This window comes from Nyctereutes procyonoides, unplaced genomic scaffold (assembly GCF_905146905.1).
Source record: "Nyctereutes procyonoides isolate TBG_1078 unplaced genomic scaffold, NYPRO_anot_genome, whole genome shotgun sequence".
In the NCBI taxonomy this organism is placed as follows: Eukaryota; Metazoa; Chordata; class Mammalia; order Carnivora; family Canidae; genus Nyctereutes; species Nyctereutes procyonoides.
In genome coordinates this window covers 34988911-35006431 of record NW_026575121.1, presented here as the reverse complement: position 1 = coordinate 35006431, position 17521 = coordinate 34988911, and the positions used below count along the sequence as shown (strand labels likewise).

General features: G+C 31.5%; 2 pseudogenes; one reads left to right on the top strand and one right to left on the bottom strand.

The window, feature by feature from the left end:
• Window positions 1-2227: 2227 nt before the first annotated feature.
• On the bottom strand, window positions 2228-2393 carry LOC129516689 (U2 spliceosomal RNA; annotated as a pseudogene).
• Window positions 2394-12622: 10229 nt separating this feature from the next.
• Window positions 12623-13828, top strand: LOC129516604 (translocation protein SEC62-like; annotated as a pseudogene).
• Window positions 13829-17521: the final 3693 nt, after the last annotated feature.

Sequence of the window (17521 nt, the reverse complement as noted above, 5' to 3'; positions counted from 1 at the left end):
CCCATATTCCAAAATTTCATCATTATGTCTGGCTATTTAGAATCTGCTCTACTTTTCTTCCACAATAACTTTCCATAATTTTTCCCCACAGATGATTAAATACATATTATTAACAAGAATGCATATTATCTAGATCAAGATCACTTAGATATTTCTCTTTCTGAAAGTTTATATTTTATAAATCAATTTTACCATAGCATTCTTAGTTCTTTAGTTCTTATAATTACACAAATCTGAGTTATAAAATCATAATGGAAAAAAGAATGGAGCACACATGTTTAAAAAAGAATGCTGACTGCTTCTTTGTATTAAATTGCTCCAATAAAGAATGAATTGGCACTTTATAGTCATTTAATTAGGAAAAGAGTATTTTATTTTTATCTCTTATATCACAACTTACAAAATAGTGACTTTAATGGTTCTGCTCACTTAATTATGTCAACAATTAAGAGACTGTTAAACACTAAGCTATAACTTGTCTTGTTGAGTTTGATTCATTTTACTGGCCTACTTATATTTCAACTGATTCTTTTAAGTATTTGGATAAAAGCAATGTTATAATGAAACAAAATAATATGGATGCTGTAAAATAACAGACTTTATTTTAATTATAATATTATACTTTTTCCTCTTTTATCATTATTTGTCAGTCCCCTTGTATACACACTGTCTTCCCATCAGTCACTAAATAATGGGTTTTCTCAAAGTCTGGCTTTTTTGTTTATTTGTTTCTCATTCTGTATCTTTCCTCTGATGATCTTATCCACATACATTTAGTGTTTCTGTATTTATGATGGATATGAATATAAACTTCACTACATATTATTTCTCCAAACTGCATCAATATTTCCAAAAGATTATATAATATAATAATATGGATATTTCAATACACCTCCATGTTAGTTTATAACATAAAAACAAATGTGAATATTTCTCTAAAAACTTGATTTATACTAGCATTCCTCAGTCAAGGTCTTTACCATTCACCCTACTGCACAGAGCATTTATAGAGCTGTCATTACTGACCCTTCCTACTCTTCATCTTTCTACACCCAAGCATTCATCAAACTTTTAGATTCAAACACATAAATGCTTATTAAATATACTCATTTTTCTTAATCTCTGATGCACTTTCATATTTCAGCTTTTCACAATCTCCCATTAGATCTTCTGCTATCACCTTCCAACTAATATCTCCACATGCATTCAACCTCCAGATACTACTTCAACTATTCTTTGTCTGAGAGCTGAAGTGACCTTAATAAAATACAGATGTAATCATCTGCATCAGTTAACCCTAATTTAACCCTCTGGCTAAATCCCTGCAATCTGTTTTGACTGGGAGAGAATTCCTGGAGTATGAATTTGGTGGTATGGGCATGGGTCTGAAAGTCTGTTAATATTAGATAGCTGATAAAAACAATAATGATATTTGCCAGCATTTTTGAGTTTTTGCTGAGGTAGTCACTGAACTAAGTATACAACAGGCATTATTTATTTAACTCAAAATGTCTAAGATTATTGATAACCTTAATTACTACTATTTAACATTGAAGAAATTAAAATGTTAAGCAAGTTGCTATATAGAGAACCCTAAAGACTCCATTAAAAACCTCTTAGTGGGGCACCTGGGTGGCTCACCAGTTGAGTGCCTGCCTTTGGCTTGGGGTGTGATCCTGGGTGGGTCCTGGGATTGAGTCCCACATCAGGTTCCCCATAGGGAGCCTGCTTCTCCCTCTGCCTATGTCTCTGTCTCTCTCTCTCTGTGTGTCTCTCATGGATACATAAAATCTTTAAAAAAAATTAAAACCTCTTAGAACTAATAAGCAGATTCAGTAAAGTTACAGAATACAAAATCAACATAAAAAAGTCAGTTGTGTTTCTATACACTAACAACTCTCTGAAAAAGAAATTAGGAAAACAATCCCATTTACAATATAACCAAAAAGAAAAAAATAATTAGGAATAAACTTAACTATGGAGGTAAAGACTTGTGTATGGAGAACTACAAGACACTGATGAAATAAATTAAACAAGAGAAACAAATCCCATCACATATGACAACATGGACAAATCTGGAGGACAAATCTGGAGGCTAAATGAAATAGGGTAATCATAAAAACTCCAATACTACAAGATTCCATTTATATGAAGTATCTAAAATGGCCATATCCATAGGAACAAAGAGTGGGATAGTGGTTATAATGGCTGTGGAGAGGGGGAAATGAAAAGATACTATGAATGAGCAGGGTATTTCAGTTAAGTAGGTTGAATAAGCTCTAGGGATAACACAGCACAGTGGTATTCCTATAGCTGACAATAATTTTTGTACACTGAAAATTTTAAGAGAGTAGATACCACACTTGATCTTAGCCAAAAGGCCGAGAAGAGGTAAGAGGGTAGATCCCATGTTAAACTTCCTTATGACAAATAAAAGAAAAGAAACTTTAAAAATTGGTCAAAGTCCCTTTGTTAAGGGATGTAGCATGGACACCTGACAAGTGTATTTGTATTTAATCCCTCTGCTTTTGAAGAACACTTACAGCAAGGGGATCTTTGTTTACAAGTGAGAATAAGTTGACTTTATTCATAAATAACTATTGATCAAATGAGATCAAGTAGAGAATATATAGAAAAGATTTGCCACAATTTGGCCAAGGTGGTGGGGGTGAGTGGGGGGAACTAGACAATTGTTCAGTGTGGTAACATGAGTTAACAAAGAGCATGTCTTTTCTCATTCCACACACAAAATATGCTGAATAAAACACAGCACACATATTTACTTGAAATAAACATAAGAAGAAACATTTCAGGAATGAAAGCTATATACATATAGATGTATAGGGATATGTATACACTCAAACATACATGCATATATATACATGCACATATAGTAGCAAGACAAGCTACATCTAGATAGCTCATCAGTGGATAGAAACTGAAATACAGGATTTAGGGTCTGGAGTCATGAGTCCAAACAGGAATGAGTGATAACTTTTTACTCTCTTTAATACCTGGGAGCTGGAACTAAGCATAAAAGTGTAAGTATTCATCTGTGAATGAGTACTGAAGATACTCCTGAATGAAGAAAAAAAAAGGAAAACATCATGCTGTCCCCTCGTCCTCCACATACTGTCTTCACAGACTACCATATCTCTGGTTGAACTTTTATATTTTTGAGCTGAGGCCAAACGGAAACAATCCTTACAAATTTTTAACAACCAAGTGTCTAAAGGTCTTCCTTGAAAAGAGTTCAGCTAAAAATGTGTTCATAGCAAAGAATTATAAGCCACATGAGGAAACAAATTGCCATCAGAGAGGTACTCTACCATTCTAAAACTATAGGTCAACCTTAAAAAAGATGACTGCTAATAGTGCACTGAGAATTTAGTCTAAAAGAGTATTAACAAGGTGAAAGAATAGATAGTAATAATTTCCATTTTCTGGTCTAGTTAACCAGGTGGATGATGGTACAACCCACCAAGTTGAAGAATGAAAAAGAAAATGTCGAACAAAAATCGTATGTTCAGTTGGCACATTTGAATTTGGAGATGCCTGTGGTACACTGACTTAGTCAACTTGGATTACCATAACAAAACGCCATAGGGTGAAGACAAATAGAAATTTACTTTCCTACAGTTCTGGAGGTTGGGAAATATAAGACTAAGGTGCTAGCCAATTTGATTCCTCATGAGAGTTCTCTTTCTGGCTTGCAGATGGCTGCCTTCTTGCTCTTGCAAGGTCTTCCCGTGTGTGTGTGTGTGTGTGTGTGTGTGCATGTGCGCGCGTGTATGTAGAGAGAGAAAGAGAGAGAGCCCTGACTTATTTCTTATGTAGGTATTAATCTCTTCATGAAGGCCCTACCCTAATGACCTCATCTAATCCTATTACCTCTGGGTCCCATCTCCAAATATCATCACATTAGGAGTTAGGGCTTCAAAATATGAATTTTAGGGGGATACAAACATTCATTCTATAACACTAATATATGTTTTCCTATCAGAAATGATATATTCACTTAGGAAGAACTTTTGTCATTTATCAATATTTGCTGACACCATTAACTAATAAAAGATAATTTGGATTCCATAGAAATCTCAATAATTTATCTTGTATTAATTCATTCAATTAACAAGAATTTGAGTTCCCATTCTGTGCCAGGCACTGCCAAAATACATCAGTGAGCAAATAAAGATCCCTGGCCTGATGTAGATTTTCTTATAAGAAGAGAGTTGATAAAAAATAAATACTATAGATAAATAAAATGATATGTCAAGAGGTAGTAGAATATGGAAAATTTTATTTGAGTGTGCAGTGATAATGGGACAAGATGATTGTGTCTTCCTCTTTCTTACCTGTATCTTCTACAATATTATCTTGAAGGTCTACCCCTCATAAAATGATATCCATTTCCCTACACTCTGCATCTTGACCTTGACTTGAGACTTGCTTTAAGTAGTAAAATGCTATGGTACTGAAGTATATCAGTTCTAATCCTAGACCTCAAGCACTGAATACTTTCACCTTCAGAATCTCTCCTTCCACCATATGAATCAGATTGGGCTACTCTGTGAAGGATGAGAGACCACATGTACCAGAACTGAGACATCCCAATTGGCCCAGCTGAAGTAGAAAAGTCATGTAGACTTTCATGTAGAAAAGTCTATCAAAGATCAGCAAAAGTCAACTCCTTTACTCACATCTGACCACAGATGTCACAGAAGACCAGTTGAGACAGTATGCATACATAAAACCAGCGTATATGCGTATATACATATAGATGTATAGGGATATGTATACACTCAAACATACATGCACATATAGTGAAAACTTGTGAAATAATACGCAGTGTAGAAAATTATCATTCAAATAGCATGTACACATTAAAGCAGCTAATTAACAAAATTCTGTTTTAGACCATTTTACAAGCATATAGTATAGCATCTCTTTCCATCTACTATCTTTGAAGTCTTGATGAATGAATGAATGTTTTTCATTCTCTTGTAGTATAATGAACTTTATTCCAAATACCAATGTGTTTCTTTTGGATTTTATTAAGCACTATCCACTGGAAATCAGGAGCAGAATTGTGCAACCACAGGAAATATGGGTTGCATGCTTATTGGTTTCTTCTATGTGTCTTAACAATATTAGTTTAAATCAGCCCAGCCTTGTTGTCATTCTATGGCATATGTACAATTATTGGGCCCATTTACATACAGGAGAAAAGAAACCCATAGAAATCAACTGTCCCTGCACCACACAATTGAGGCAAAATTTGAATCGAGGTAATTCGATTTCCAAATCCCACTCTTATTACTATGTTAAAGTGTCTTTTATAATCTAGCCCCACCTGATATATGTCCCCCCTTAAAATATACTTATATATTTCATGTATGATTGGCTATAAGGAAACTTTTTTACCTAAAATTGTCATTCAGAAAAGAGAGGCATTTTACATTTGTGCTCCTTCACAGTATTTTTTTTTCTAAGTGTTCTCTTAATGGTTTTACTTAAAAATTAAAATGTTATTTTGCATATGACTACATAATGGCCACTACTGGCTATTTCTTAAGCAAATCTATTTTAATCAACTTAGAGAACAATTCACTAAGCAGTTACTTTGTGAATATTGAAGATAGATAACTATAGGAAGAAGAAAGCCACATTTTAATTTTAAGTGAGTAAATATCTGAAGCTTCAGTTAAAAATCTCCATTAAGATAACATACATTTTAAAAAGACTTCTATATTTCAAATAACTTGAGCAAAAGTGAAGGTGAACTTCTCAGGATTAGTGAGGTATATAACTCAAAACCTTCAGTGTTTATTATAAAGGACGAAGAGAAAGATAAAAAGTCAGGATACTTTTTTTTTCAATAAAAAATAGAAATTAGAAAATATATAATCAGATTAGTACATTTCCTTAAAGCTTGTAGTTAGTATTTCATTGACTAAATGATAAATGTGTAAACTAAATTAATAGACTTATTTTAAGTAAACATTTGACAACTGCAACTAGTACTATAAGTAATCAGCCATAGGCACCATTTTGGCTCACATAGTATTAACATAATTGAATTGATTATTTAGTGTGTATGCAATACCCTTAGCTTTTTTATTTCTGACTTCGGTTTGCTTATTTTCTTGCATGTTTATTTTGGTTTGGATCTTCTCTTTAGAAAAACCAAAAAAGGATAATCTTGCCTTAAAGGTATCTTGTATACTGATACATTTGAATTGGCAAAATACATACATACATACATGCCTACATACACACATTATATGCAGACATGATATAAAAATTGTTTTTCAAAAATGCATTTATGTACCAGTAAATATATGCAAGATCATTTGAATGTAAATTTTCATTTAAATTTCATAATAGTATGCTACTGAATATCTATACTATACTTTATTAAAACAATCTACTATTATAGAAAATTTTAATTTTATGTACTTACTTGCAAGAACTATGCTATTACATTCATATTTTCACTCATATATAATTAATATACATATATATACAAAATTTCTCTAAAAGAGCTAATAGATGAAACAAAGAAAGATGACATACACGTTGGCAGATTTGTTGTTTAGTTTTGGTAAGAATCAGGCAACCAAATGGAGATTTGGCCCTTTATGTATAAAAGTGCAAAGAACTAGAGCATTAAGGCAATTGTCCAAGTTAACAGGTAAGTGTCCAAGACAATATTTAAATCTCTAACTTGTCCGATTTCAAAATCTGTATAATCAACCACTATCTATTTTTAAAAATCTTGCTTTGCTCATATTAAGTTTTATGTAGGGAGTAATCCTATTTCCAAAAATGGGAAGTAAAGGGTCTCTAGGTGAAGAAAGCAGCAACAAATGACACACAAAACAGACAATGTGAACAGTGCAAAAGACATGTTTATAGAACTGCCATTATTTGGTTTTGTTTCCTAATGACATATTATTAATAGTAATGTCAATAAGAACAATAGTTAAATGTTTATCATGTAATAAGCAAGTGCTGTATCAGAAATATATGCATTACCTTACTGGATTTCACAATAACTGTTATTGGAATCGTTATTATTGTTGTTATTATTTCCATTTTATGTATTCTAAGTTACACTAAAATATGTTTCCAGTTACTTTGTAAATAAGTCTCTATTGATAAAACCAAAAATAAATTCTCAATACTCATTTATTTTGGCTGCTTTATACCAAAAATGCACTTTCGATTTTACTCATGTAACAGGTAAATAAATAAATAATCTTTTTTTAAAAAGATTGTATTTATTTATTCATGAGGGACATAGAGAGAGAGGCAGAGTCATAGGCAGAGGGAGAAACAGGTTCCCCGTGGGGAGCCTGATGTGGGACTCAATTGCAAGATCCCAGAATCAGGCCCTGAGCCAAAGGCAGATGATCAACCACTGAGCCATCCAGGCATCCCATAAATGAATTATCTGATGTCTCATTTTGGTAATGCAGAAAAAAAAAAATCATGTGTAGTAGAAAAACTTTTAGGGCATAAAGTATCATAAAATGCATTTGTTTTATGAAGCTGTAACATTACACTGCCTGGCACCTACAAATTTTTTTCTAAAATAAACTTTTTTTTATTTTTTGACATCATATTTTCACAATTTTTCTCCCATTCATCTTTTTAAAAAATTTCCCCATTAAATTTCATTTTAAAAAGTAGAGTACTTTGTACATGAATAACATTATCAAATAACATGAAAAACAGTCTCAGCAGAATAAATTGGATTTAGCTTAGTACACAACAAGAACTCACCAAATATACAAACATTCTTATGAGCTAAAAATTATCATTTTCAAATATTGAATATATCTCTGACATTTGGAATTTTCAAAGGCTGGAAAATAGGTCAGATAGTCTCAGAACAGCAATCTGAATTAGAATAAGATTTCCTATTTTAAAAATATGTCACTTAAATGATTTTGAAGGCCATGGATTCTTGCTTCATCTTTTATTTATTTATTCCTTTTTTCCATTTTGTTAAATATCATATATCATCTTATTGGTATGAAATTATGTTCAAGTTAGCTATGTATTTTGTTATTTTAATAATACAGTGAAGAATCATGACCATTTAAGTTAGAATATGGTCATATGACATACCTGAAAACTAAGCAGGTAATTGAATTTACCTGAGGGACATATCATAGTTTCATATGTAGCTTCTCTAACCATATATTTATCAGTCATTATCGATATTATTTGACTTCAGTTCATAAAATGGAGAGAAGAATATGTATTTCCAATAGTAGCAAATATCTCAAGTAGGATAAATTGCAAATTAATTACAAAAATAATGCAGAACTATTCCTTTAACAATATCACATGTTACTCTAAGTGCTAAACTCAGGTCTTTAAAAAATTAAAGCAAAGTATAAAGACATATTTAAATACTTAACATCAAAATTAGCATGGGGCTTTATTTAAAATATTTCATTTGAAGCATATTGTTTCTATTTCTCCTTTCCATATGCACATTGGATATATAGAGTATGTGAACATTGATTTAATTAAGCAAATTATTTTGAGCCGCTGAGTCATAAACTGAGATATTTGGGAAGAAAAATGAGCAGTAGACAGTTTGGTATGTCAGGCTATTTAAACCAACTTCAATATTTTTTCCCTTTGAAATTTCTCCCAATTTCTGTTCCAAAGCTGTAAGGTAGATTGATATAATTAATGTTCAAGAAGATGCATCACTCCCTAGTCCTACCAACTAAATAAATTATATTCTGTATAAAGAACTTGCTTCCAAGCAAGGCAAACATAAGATGTTGAAAGAACTATAAAATTAGAGAAACTAATGTCTTTAGAGCGTGAAAAATCAAAGGAAAATTGCAGCTGTAAAAATGTTTATGTATTACTCTGAAAAAATTATGTTTAAGAGGAAAATTGAAGAATCCACAATTTCTTTTGACTGAACCAATGCTAAATTTCATATCAGAGGAAAAAGCATAGATAAAAGAAGATAGAAGTCAGACAATAATTTGACTTTTGTTAAATAATTTTTATTCCACCTATACTGAGTCTCAATAGGGGGAAAAAAGGAACAGCCAAATTAGAATATTATGTAAGAATTTATTCTTTGTAAAAACATATGTTAAAATATACTTTGACTTATTTTGAACTACTTTACTCATGCATTTTTATTTGTATGTGTTTTATAGAAATTCACTCAAATAGTTTCATATTGAAGATTTGCTTTTTAGTTTTAATTATTTATGGAGTAATGTGATCTACAGCACCACAATCCAAGTAAATACTTCCCTATAGGATATATATGCTTGTAAGAAATTCCACTTCCTAAAACACTTATCAGGTTTGTCTGTTTATTATCATTGGCACAAATGCTTAGTTTTTTTCAAGACTAGATCAAAATTACTTAATGTTCAAAATTATGTAATATTTTATAAAATGTTATTTCCATTTTTGTCTTGTTCACTGCTGTAACTCATAAGTCAGCACATAATGTCTACTTAAGGTCTGTGTTATATAAATGTTAAGTATAAGGCATATCACCTATATTTGCTGTACCAAGGTAGGTTCTTTTATTATTATTATTATTATTTTTAAGATAGCTAGGTTATTTTAAATAGGACAAAAGAAAATTAGATGGTTCCTTACCTACTGGTCTCGAAGGTAGTTTCTTCTGTGCTTTTTATTCATATTAAGACTATATAACTGGAAGCATGTGCACACACATGCATATACACAATCTTGTACAAAAAGGAAATGATAAATTTTATACTCTCTTAATAGACCATAAAATCAACTAAATTGAAAATATATTGCTTGATGTATCTAAAGATATGAAACAATTAGGTATATAAAAATGAAAAGAGAAAAACAGAACTGTCCCTCCAAATGCTAAAAGCAGGGCCTTTTGATCTGAGATTACTATAATTGTAGGATCAAATAAAAAAGTACCGAAAACTAAAATAACATATTTTTCCTATTTTTACAGAGAGGAAAGTAAAAACCACAAAGCAGATGACATAAAAATATGTTCCTCCCATAAGAAGCAAAGTAAAAAACTAAATACAGAAGGTATCTAAAACTGAGGACTCTTACAAGAAAACAAATAATATCTATATGCATTTGAATAGAGAATTTTCAGTTGAAATAAAAATAAGGTAACAGAAATAGCACTCTCTTAAAAGAGCAAAAGCAGTTTGCATAATATAGGTAAAATTTCTATATCTATTAACTATGGCATAGGCCTAAAATGACTATATGTGTGATTTCAATTATGACAATAAGAAGAAATGTTAATTTAAACATGTAAAAAATAAGATCAGATCAATCATATGAAGATTATAAAGAAGAATAAATTGAATTGTTTTTGAATTGTTAAATATGACTTACTGAAATTTAAAGAAATTTTTAGAAAAATAATTCTCCAAAATAAATGTGTGAATAATTAAAATATTTTGACAGGAACACTTTGTTTTTGTTTCCTTAAAGATTTATTTATTTGAAAGAGAAAGAAAGTGTGGGATTGTGTGCATGAATTGTGGGCGGGGCAGAGGGAGAGAATCCTCCAGCAGATTCCCTACTAAGTGAGGGCCAGGTCCCAGATCCATGAGGTCTTGACCTGAGCCAAAACCAAGACTCAGATGCCCTAGTAATTGAGCCACCCAGCACCCCAGGAACACTGTAAATTGTGATCTTTCTACACACTGTTTTATAGATTGTCTTAGAGTAGTATGTTTATCTCATATGAGAATGATCCTTAAAAGAAGGTACAAAATACATATTTAATTGAAAAGTAGAATAAAGTTAGAAGATAATAAGGAATTTTTTTGTAATAAGGAAATTAATGTTATCTTCCTAATAATATAGATTGTGGTAATAACTTTGTGATCTTATACTTTTAGAATAGAAATCATCTAAATTCCTCTATGAAGAAACATAAAAAGATTTTGTATATAACAATGGAGTTTTATTTCAAAACAGAAAGACATAATATGGTTACCACATAATGATGGATGGTGATAGGCCTTTCCTCCATCTTTAAATATGTCTGTTGAACACAAGATTGACAAAATTAGGAAGTAGACTCACCATTAATGTCAAATACAAGTTTGAAGAAGAATAAGTCTATATAGCATATAGGTCTCTTGATTCAAAGAAAATATGGGTATGAATCCTACTTTATTACTTACTACTTTTGACAAATGATACTCATAGTCTTTCTGGGTTCTTGGAAATAATAAATGAGATAATGAACATAAAAATATTTCAAACAGTTCTTGTTGTATCTACTTACTTAATAACTATTAGCCCTTATTCAGAAATTCCATTAAGTATACAGAGGCTAAGAGTTTATACATTTTATGTATCATTTACAGGAAAATAATATGAAATTTGGTATAAAATATTAACTTAGAGAATTAATAATAATAAATTATATATTTTAAAAGTACACAATACTGTCAACATCACAAAATCAGGGAAATAACAATACATCTAATATAAACTACCTCAGGTATCATATATGTCTTTTTTCCCTAAATTTGTTTCTTTATACTTCTTAACTGTTTATACACAACAGTTATATATTATCATTATCTATACAGTGAATAGAAGTATGTAATTACTGTCTTGCCTAATTAATCAATTTTAAATTTAACCTTTTATTTTTTAATATTAATATATTTTTGGTATCAACATACTTTTTTAAGTTTTAATTATCTGCTTTTCATTTCCCATCTTATATTTACTCATTATTTCTCAACTTTATATCTGATTAAGTTAGCTAGTATTTGGTTTATTTGGTTGAAAGTAACAAGATTAATTTATATATTATTTTTATTCTTTTAGGACTTCCCATCTCATTGCTGTTTCTTTTTCTTTTAATTGTATTTCCAACTATCTACTTTCTTTTTGATTTTTTTGTTGTTCTTATTCTTTTGTATGTGTGCTGAGAATTAACTAAAACAATCATCAGAGAGCATGTGAATTATATTCTCCCATTCTAATTATTAGTTATGTTCTTTAATAAAATATTGTATTGTAAATAGTCTTAAAAAAGTCAATTCTGAAAAGGAAATTTATATGTTAAATCACTAATTAATTTTAATCTATATTATTTTATAGAAATGTACATTTACAAAAAATCTGTTATTAACTGTCCTACTATATTTGAGGAATAATTTTAGAAAAAATTGCAGAAAAGATGATTAAATGAAGACACATTTACTTTTGTGGATTCTTGAAATTTTACTCAAATACTAATAAAATGACATATAAATAGTATAAATACACAAATTCAAGGACAAAACGGAAAAGAGTAGCAAGAAAATTCTGGATCCTAAAAATCAATTAGATGGATGCTAAAAAATTTAGCAGACCTGGGAAATTTAATCGTAATCTGGCCATTGACTAAAGTAAAACTGTTTAAATTACAAAGCAAAAAATTCCGAAAGGCTCAAGAATTGGTGACACCAAGGACTGTTGGATCCAGAAGTGAATTTAAGGGCATGTAAAGCTCAAATAAAGAAATCTGATGGAAAATCTATTCCAAAATAATTACTGGAGTTACAAAAATAATTCTAAAACATTAATAATGAGGGGTGGAGCAGCCAACATGGCAGAATGCAGGAGACACAAGAAGCGGATCCAGGAAGTTGGTGAATCATCTAAAGAAGAGAAGGCTGTAGCCAACTATCTTCGATTTAACTGTCCAGCAAAGTCTACCAATATGATGGGGCACTGATTTGATTATTTCTTTCATTGCTTCAAAAACAGTGGATTGCCTTTTGGATTCAAAGTGGGCAAAGGCCAAGAAAGGAGAGGAAGCTTTATTTACAACAAGGGAGTCTGTGGTTGACTACTGCAACAGGCTTTTAAAGAAGCAGTTTTTTCACCCGGCACTAAAAGTAATGAAAATGAAGTATGATAAAGACATAACAAAAGAAAAAAGAGAAAGGAAAGGCCAAAAGTGGAAAAGAAGAAGATAAAAAGAGCAGGAAAGAAAACTTAAAGGATGAAAAGACGAAAAAGGAGAAAGAGAAAAAAAAAAAAGATGGTGAAAAGGAAGAGCCTAAAAAGGAGGAAACTCCAGGAACTCCCAAAAAGAAGGAAACTAAGAAAAAATTCAAACTTGAGCCACATGATGATCAAGTTCTTCTGGATGGAAATGAGATATTTGTGTGTATCTATGACCCAGTTCACTTTAAAACATTTGTCATGGGATTAATTCTTGTGATTGCAGTGATAGCAGCCACCCTCTTCCCTCTTTGGCCAGCAGAAATGAGAGTAGGTGTTTATTACCTCAGTGTGGGTGCAGGCTGTTTTGTAGCCAGCATTCTTCTCCCTGTTGTTGCTCGTTCGTTGCATTCTGTTTCTTATCATTTGGCTCATAACTGGAGAAAGGCACCACTTTTGGTTCTTGCCAAATCTGACTGTCGACGTGGGCTTCATTGACTCCTTCAGGCCTCTGTACACACATGAATATAAAGGACCAAAAGCAGACTTAGAGAGATGAGAAATCTGAAACCAAAAAGCAGCAGAAGTCCAACAGTGAGGAAAAGTCAGACAGTGAGAAAAAGGAAAATGAGGAGGGAAAAGTAGGACCAGGGAATCATGGAACAGAAGGCTCAGGTGGAGAACAGCATTCAGACACAGACAGTGACAGGAGGGAAGATGACCGATCCCAATACAGTAGTGGAAGTGGGAATGATTTTGAAATGATCACAAAAGAGGAACTGGAACAGCAAACAGATGGGAATTGTGAAGAGGAGGAAGAAGAAGACAATGATGGAGAAACAAATCTTCCCATGAAAAATCATAATCTGACTAATTTGGGACTAAATGAGTGCAAGAGGTTGGATTTTCTGTTGGCTGATCATCCTAATGTACACGTGACATTTGTAGCATTCTTTAAATCCATTTGCTGAAATGTATTTGACATCTAAGCAGTTATATTCAGTCCTTCATTTCATAGAATACTATTATTGGTACAGTCTAAAGCCATTTATAAGTTGTATCTATTTGATAATTTTACAATAAGTAGGTCTTATTTATTTTGATAGTTATCAAAGAGATGCATTTTCCACAATGATATTTAGATTAATGGCATTTTTGATAGTTATATGGCTTTTTACTGTTAGATTAATCAAAATAACTGAAAAGGATAAGAGAGAAACACCAACATTTTAGATTATGCATAGTTATGTAGTCATTTCACAGTTTCTTTAAAATGAAATGCTTAAACTCCTTGTTCTTGATAGTTCAGCTTTGGTTGATTATAAAAGTATACCAAGAAATTTCTAGATTCTGAGTTCACAGGGTTCAATAGCACTTTATGGAAACAAGCCAACTAGTAATGCAGCAACACTTTTAGTTTAGCTACAAATTCTCTTTTTCCAACTTAGGAAATCCAAACTGATTTGTACATCTGACTCAGAGAAAGATAGTCACTTCCAAGAGAGACAGCAAAACAGCATTGGTTGGAAGGCGATGGCTCTTCTTCCCATTTCCATGTCGTGAAAAATGTATTCTGTACATAATTTACAAATAAACATTTTATTTTAATTGTTACTTATTATTTAGAAATTTTCTCAAGGCTTAAATTTGTAATATTAAGACCATGTAAGGGTAATGTTTTTAGAGAAATGGAAGTTTCAATAACCCACAGAACATCTGTGATCTTTCTACAGCAGCTTCAGTTTTGTGCCAACATTCCATTTATTTGAATATGAGTTTAATAGATCCTTATTAAATAAGAGCAGACTTAAAGTAGCTGTTTGTATGCCTTAATGTTCATTTTGATTAATCTTAAATCTCTCCATTCAGAAAGGAGGTACTATATTATCAGACCAGGAGGCACTGCTATTAAAGATAATTTACTGTTCTAAAATATCAATTTAAAATAAAGAACATAAAAGAAAACATAAGAGAAAAAAACACATTAATAATGAAAGCTCTAATGATAATGTAGTAAAATGGCCATAAAATAAAAACAATAAAGCATTTCTTAACATTTCCACACCAGCATATTGGCTGTGGTTTCTGGTATATTTTATATTCTTTCTATATGTCTTTAAAATTCAAACTTATTGGGCAGCCCGGGTGGCTCAGCGGTTTAGCACTACCCTCAGCCCAGGGTCTGATCCTGAAGACCCGGTATCGAGTCCCACATTAGTCTCCCTGCATGGAGCCTACTTCTCCTTTTGACTGTGTCTCTGCCCTCTCTCTCTCTCTCTCTCTCTCTCTCTCTCTGTGTCTCTCATGAATAAATAAATAAAATATTTAAAAAATAAAATAAAATTCAAACTTATCTAAATATATCACTTCTTAGACTACTTTGGTCTTGTTCTTGGTTCCATCAAAATTCTGAAATATCTCTGAACTGGACACAAAATATTTCCACATCACTAAAATCAATGGACATTATTATTGTTATTTTACTTGACTACCCTTGGAAAGTTTGTTTGCACTCACAGATATAAGAACCATCTCAGAGCAGATAAATTATGCACTTTTACTGATAGAGGTTAATTCTACATTAATACCTTTAAATAATTTTTAGAATTATTAACACATATTATTCAATATATCAAAAACTAACAAATATCTTCCTATAATCTAGTCTTTTGTTTTGATCATCTCTTAAAATGGTTTATTGTCTGTTATATTTTGTAAGTTATCCATGAATAACTCTTGTTACCACTTTATTTCTAATTCTTCCTACCTAATCCATCATAAATCCATCAATTTTACATCCAAAATAGCTTTCAGAGTCACTACTATCTCTCTCTATTGCTATTCCCAATCTACATCATATTTTATGTAAAATTAAACCTGCAGTAACTAAATATTCTACCTAAAATTTTATTATAAAAGTCTAGTTACTTTTTCAGACTTGTAGCTGAGAAAATAATGGTAGCTGCTTAATTGTTAAATACACACACACACACACACACACACACACACATATATGAAGATAAGAAAAAAAATCACAGATGGCCCATGAATTTTTTAACATTCCTAGAAGACAGAAAATACTGCAACATTAAAATTACCCATGAATAGAGAAAAAATATATTCCAAAACATCTCTGAGTTTCAGTTTAGTACTGCGACTCTGTTTACTCAGAGTAGAAAAAAAAAAAAAAAAAAGAGGCTCAGGAGACTCTCCAAAAGAGTCAGGAGAGCTTAAATGTACCTGGAACAACCTAGGAAAAAAAAAAAAAACTCCAGTGTTAATGCCAAAATGCCATCATGGTAATCCCATCAAATTCTAGGAAAGGACTATTTTTTTAAAAGATTTTATTTATTTATTCATGAGCAACAGAGAGAGAGAGAGAGAGAGAGAGAGAGAGAGAGAGAGAGAGAAGGAGAAGCAGACTCCATGCAGGGAGCCCAACGTGGGACTTGATCTTGGCTCTCCAGGATCACACCCTGGGCAGCAGGCAGTGCTAAACTGCTGTGCCACCAGGGCTTCCCATAGGAAAGGACTTGAAAGTGAGTAGGACCAGATCTAGAAGCCACAGCATTCCATCGGGAGGAAAATCAGTTACATAGAGACAGGTTACTCTACTTGGAGGTGAGGAAGTAAAGGATTGCTAAATTTCATATTAAAAATAAACACAGGGACACCTGGGTGGCTCAGTCAGTTGAGCAGCTGACTCTTGATTTTGGCTCAAGTCATAATCTCAGGGCTGTGAGATAGAACTCTGCACTCAGAAGGAAGTCTGCTGGAGATTCTCTCTCTCTCCCTCTGCTCCTCCCTTCTAAAATAAATAAATTAATTAAAAAAAAACACAAAAAAGAAAAATGCTAAAGAGCTATGAGTTAGTAGTGGGTACAGTCAGCATCAGTCAATTTTAAATCTGTAAAGCTTCTAGAACACATATTGGGCTGCAGAGGATGATAAACTAAGGAAATATGGTACAAACTATAGAATTAGATCTATTTTTTTAAATTAGATCTATCTTAATATAAAGAAACTAGCAAATGATAAGAAGTTATCTCAAATTCTTGTGACAAAGATGGCACTTAATATTATTTATTTATTTATTTATTTATTTTAAAACAACATTTTAAACAAAAGATTTTTGACAGTTGGATAGTCACTTAAAAAGAAAAGTAAAATTTGATCAATTCCTCATCACCATCAAGAATGAAACTTCAAACGTCTCAAATTTACTCAAAAAAATACAATATCCAAGTACTAGAAAAAACATTAATAAGTAATTTGTCAGTATCATAGATATATATAAATATTACTATATATTTATTATATTATATCAATTATTATATTAGATCATATTCTAGGTACAAAACAATAATAATAATAAAATGTGACTACATAAAATGACAGAATAATCATAGCCTTGAGGCAGAGGGCATCATCACTAAATAGATAAATGAGAGACTAAGAAAGTATTTGCAACATCTATCTGTGATAAAGTGCTAATATCTGCAGTATAATGGGGGACATTAACTATATAAAAGAACAAAAATCCTGTTAGAATATGGGC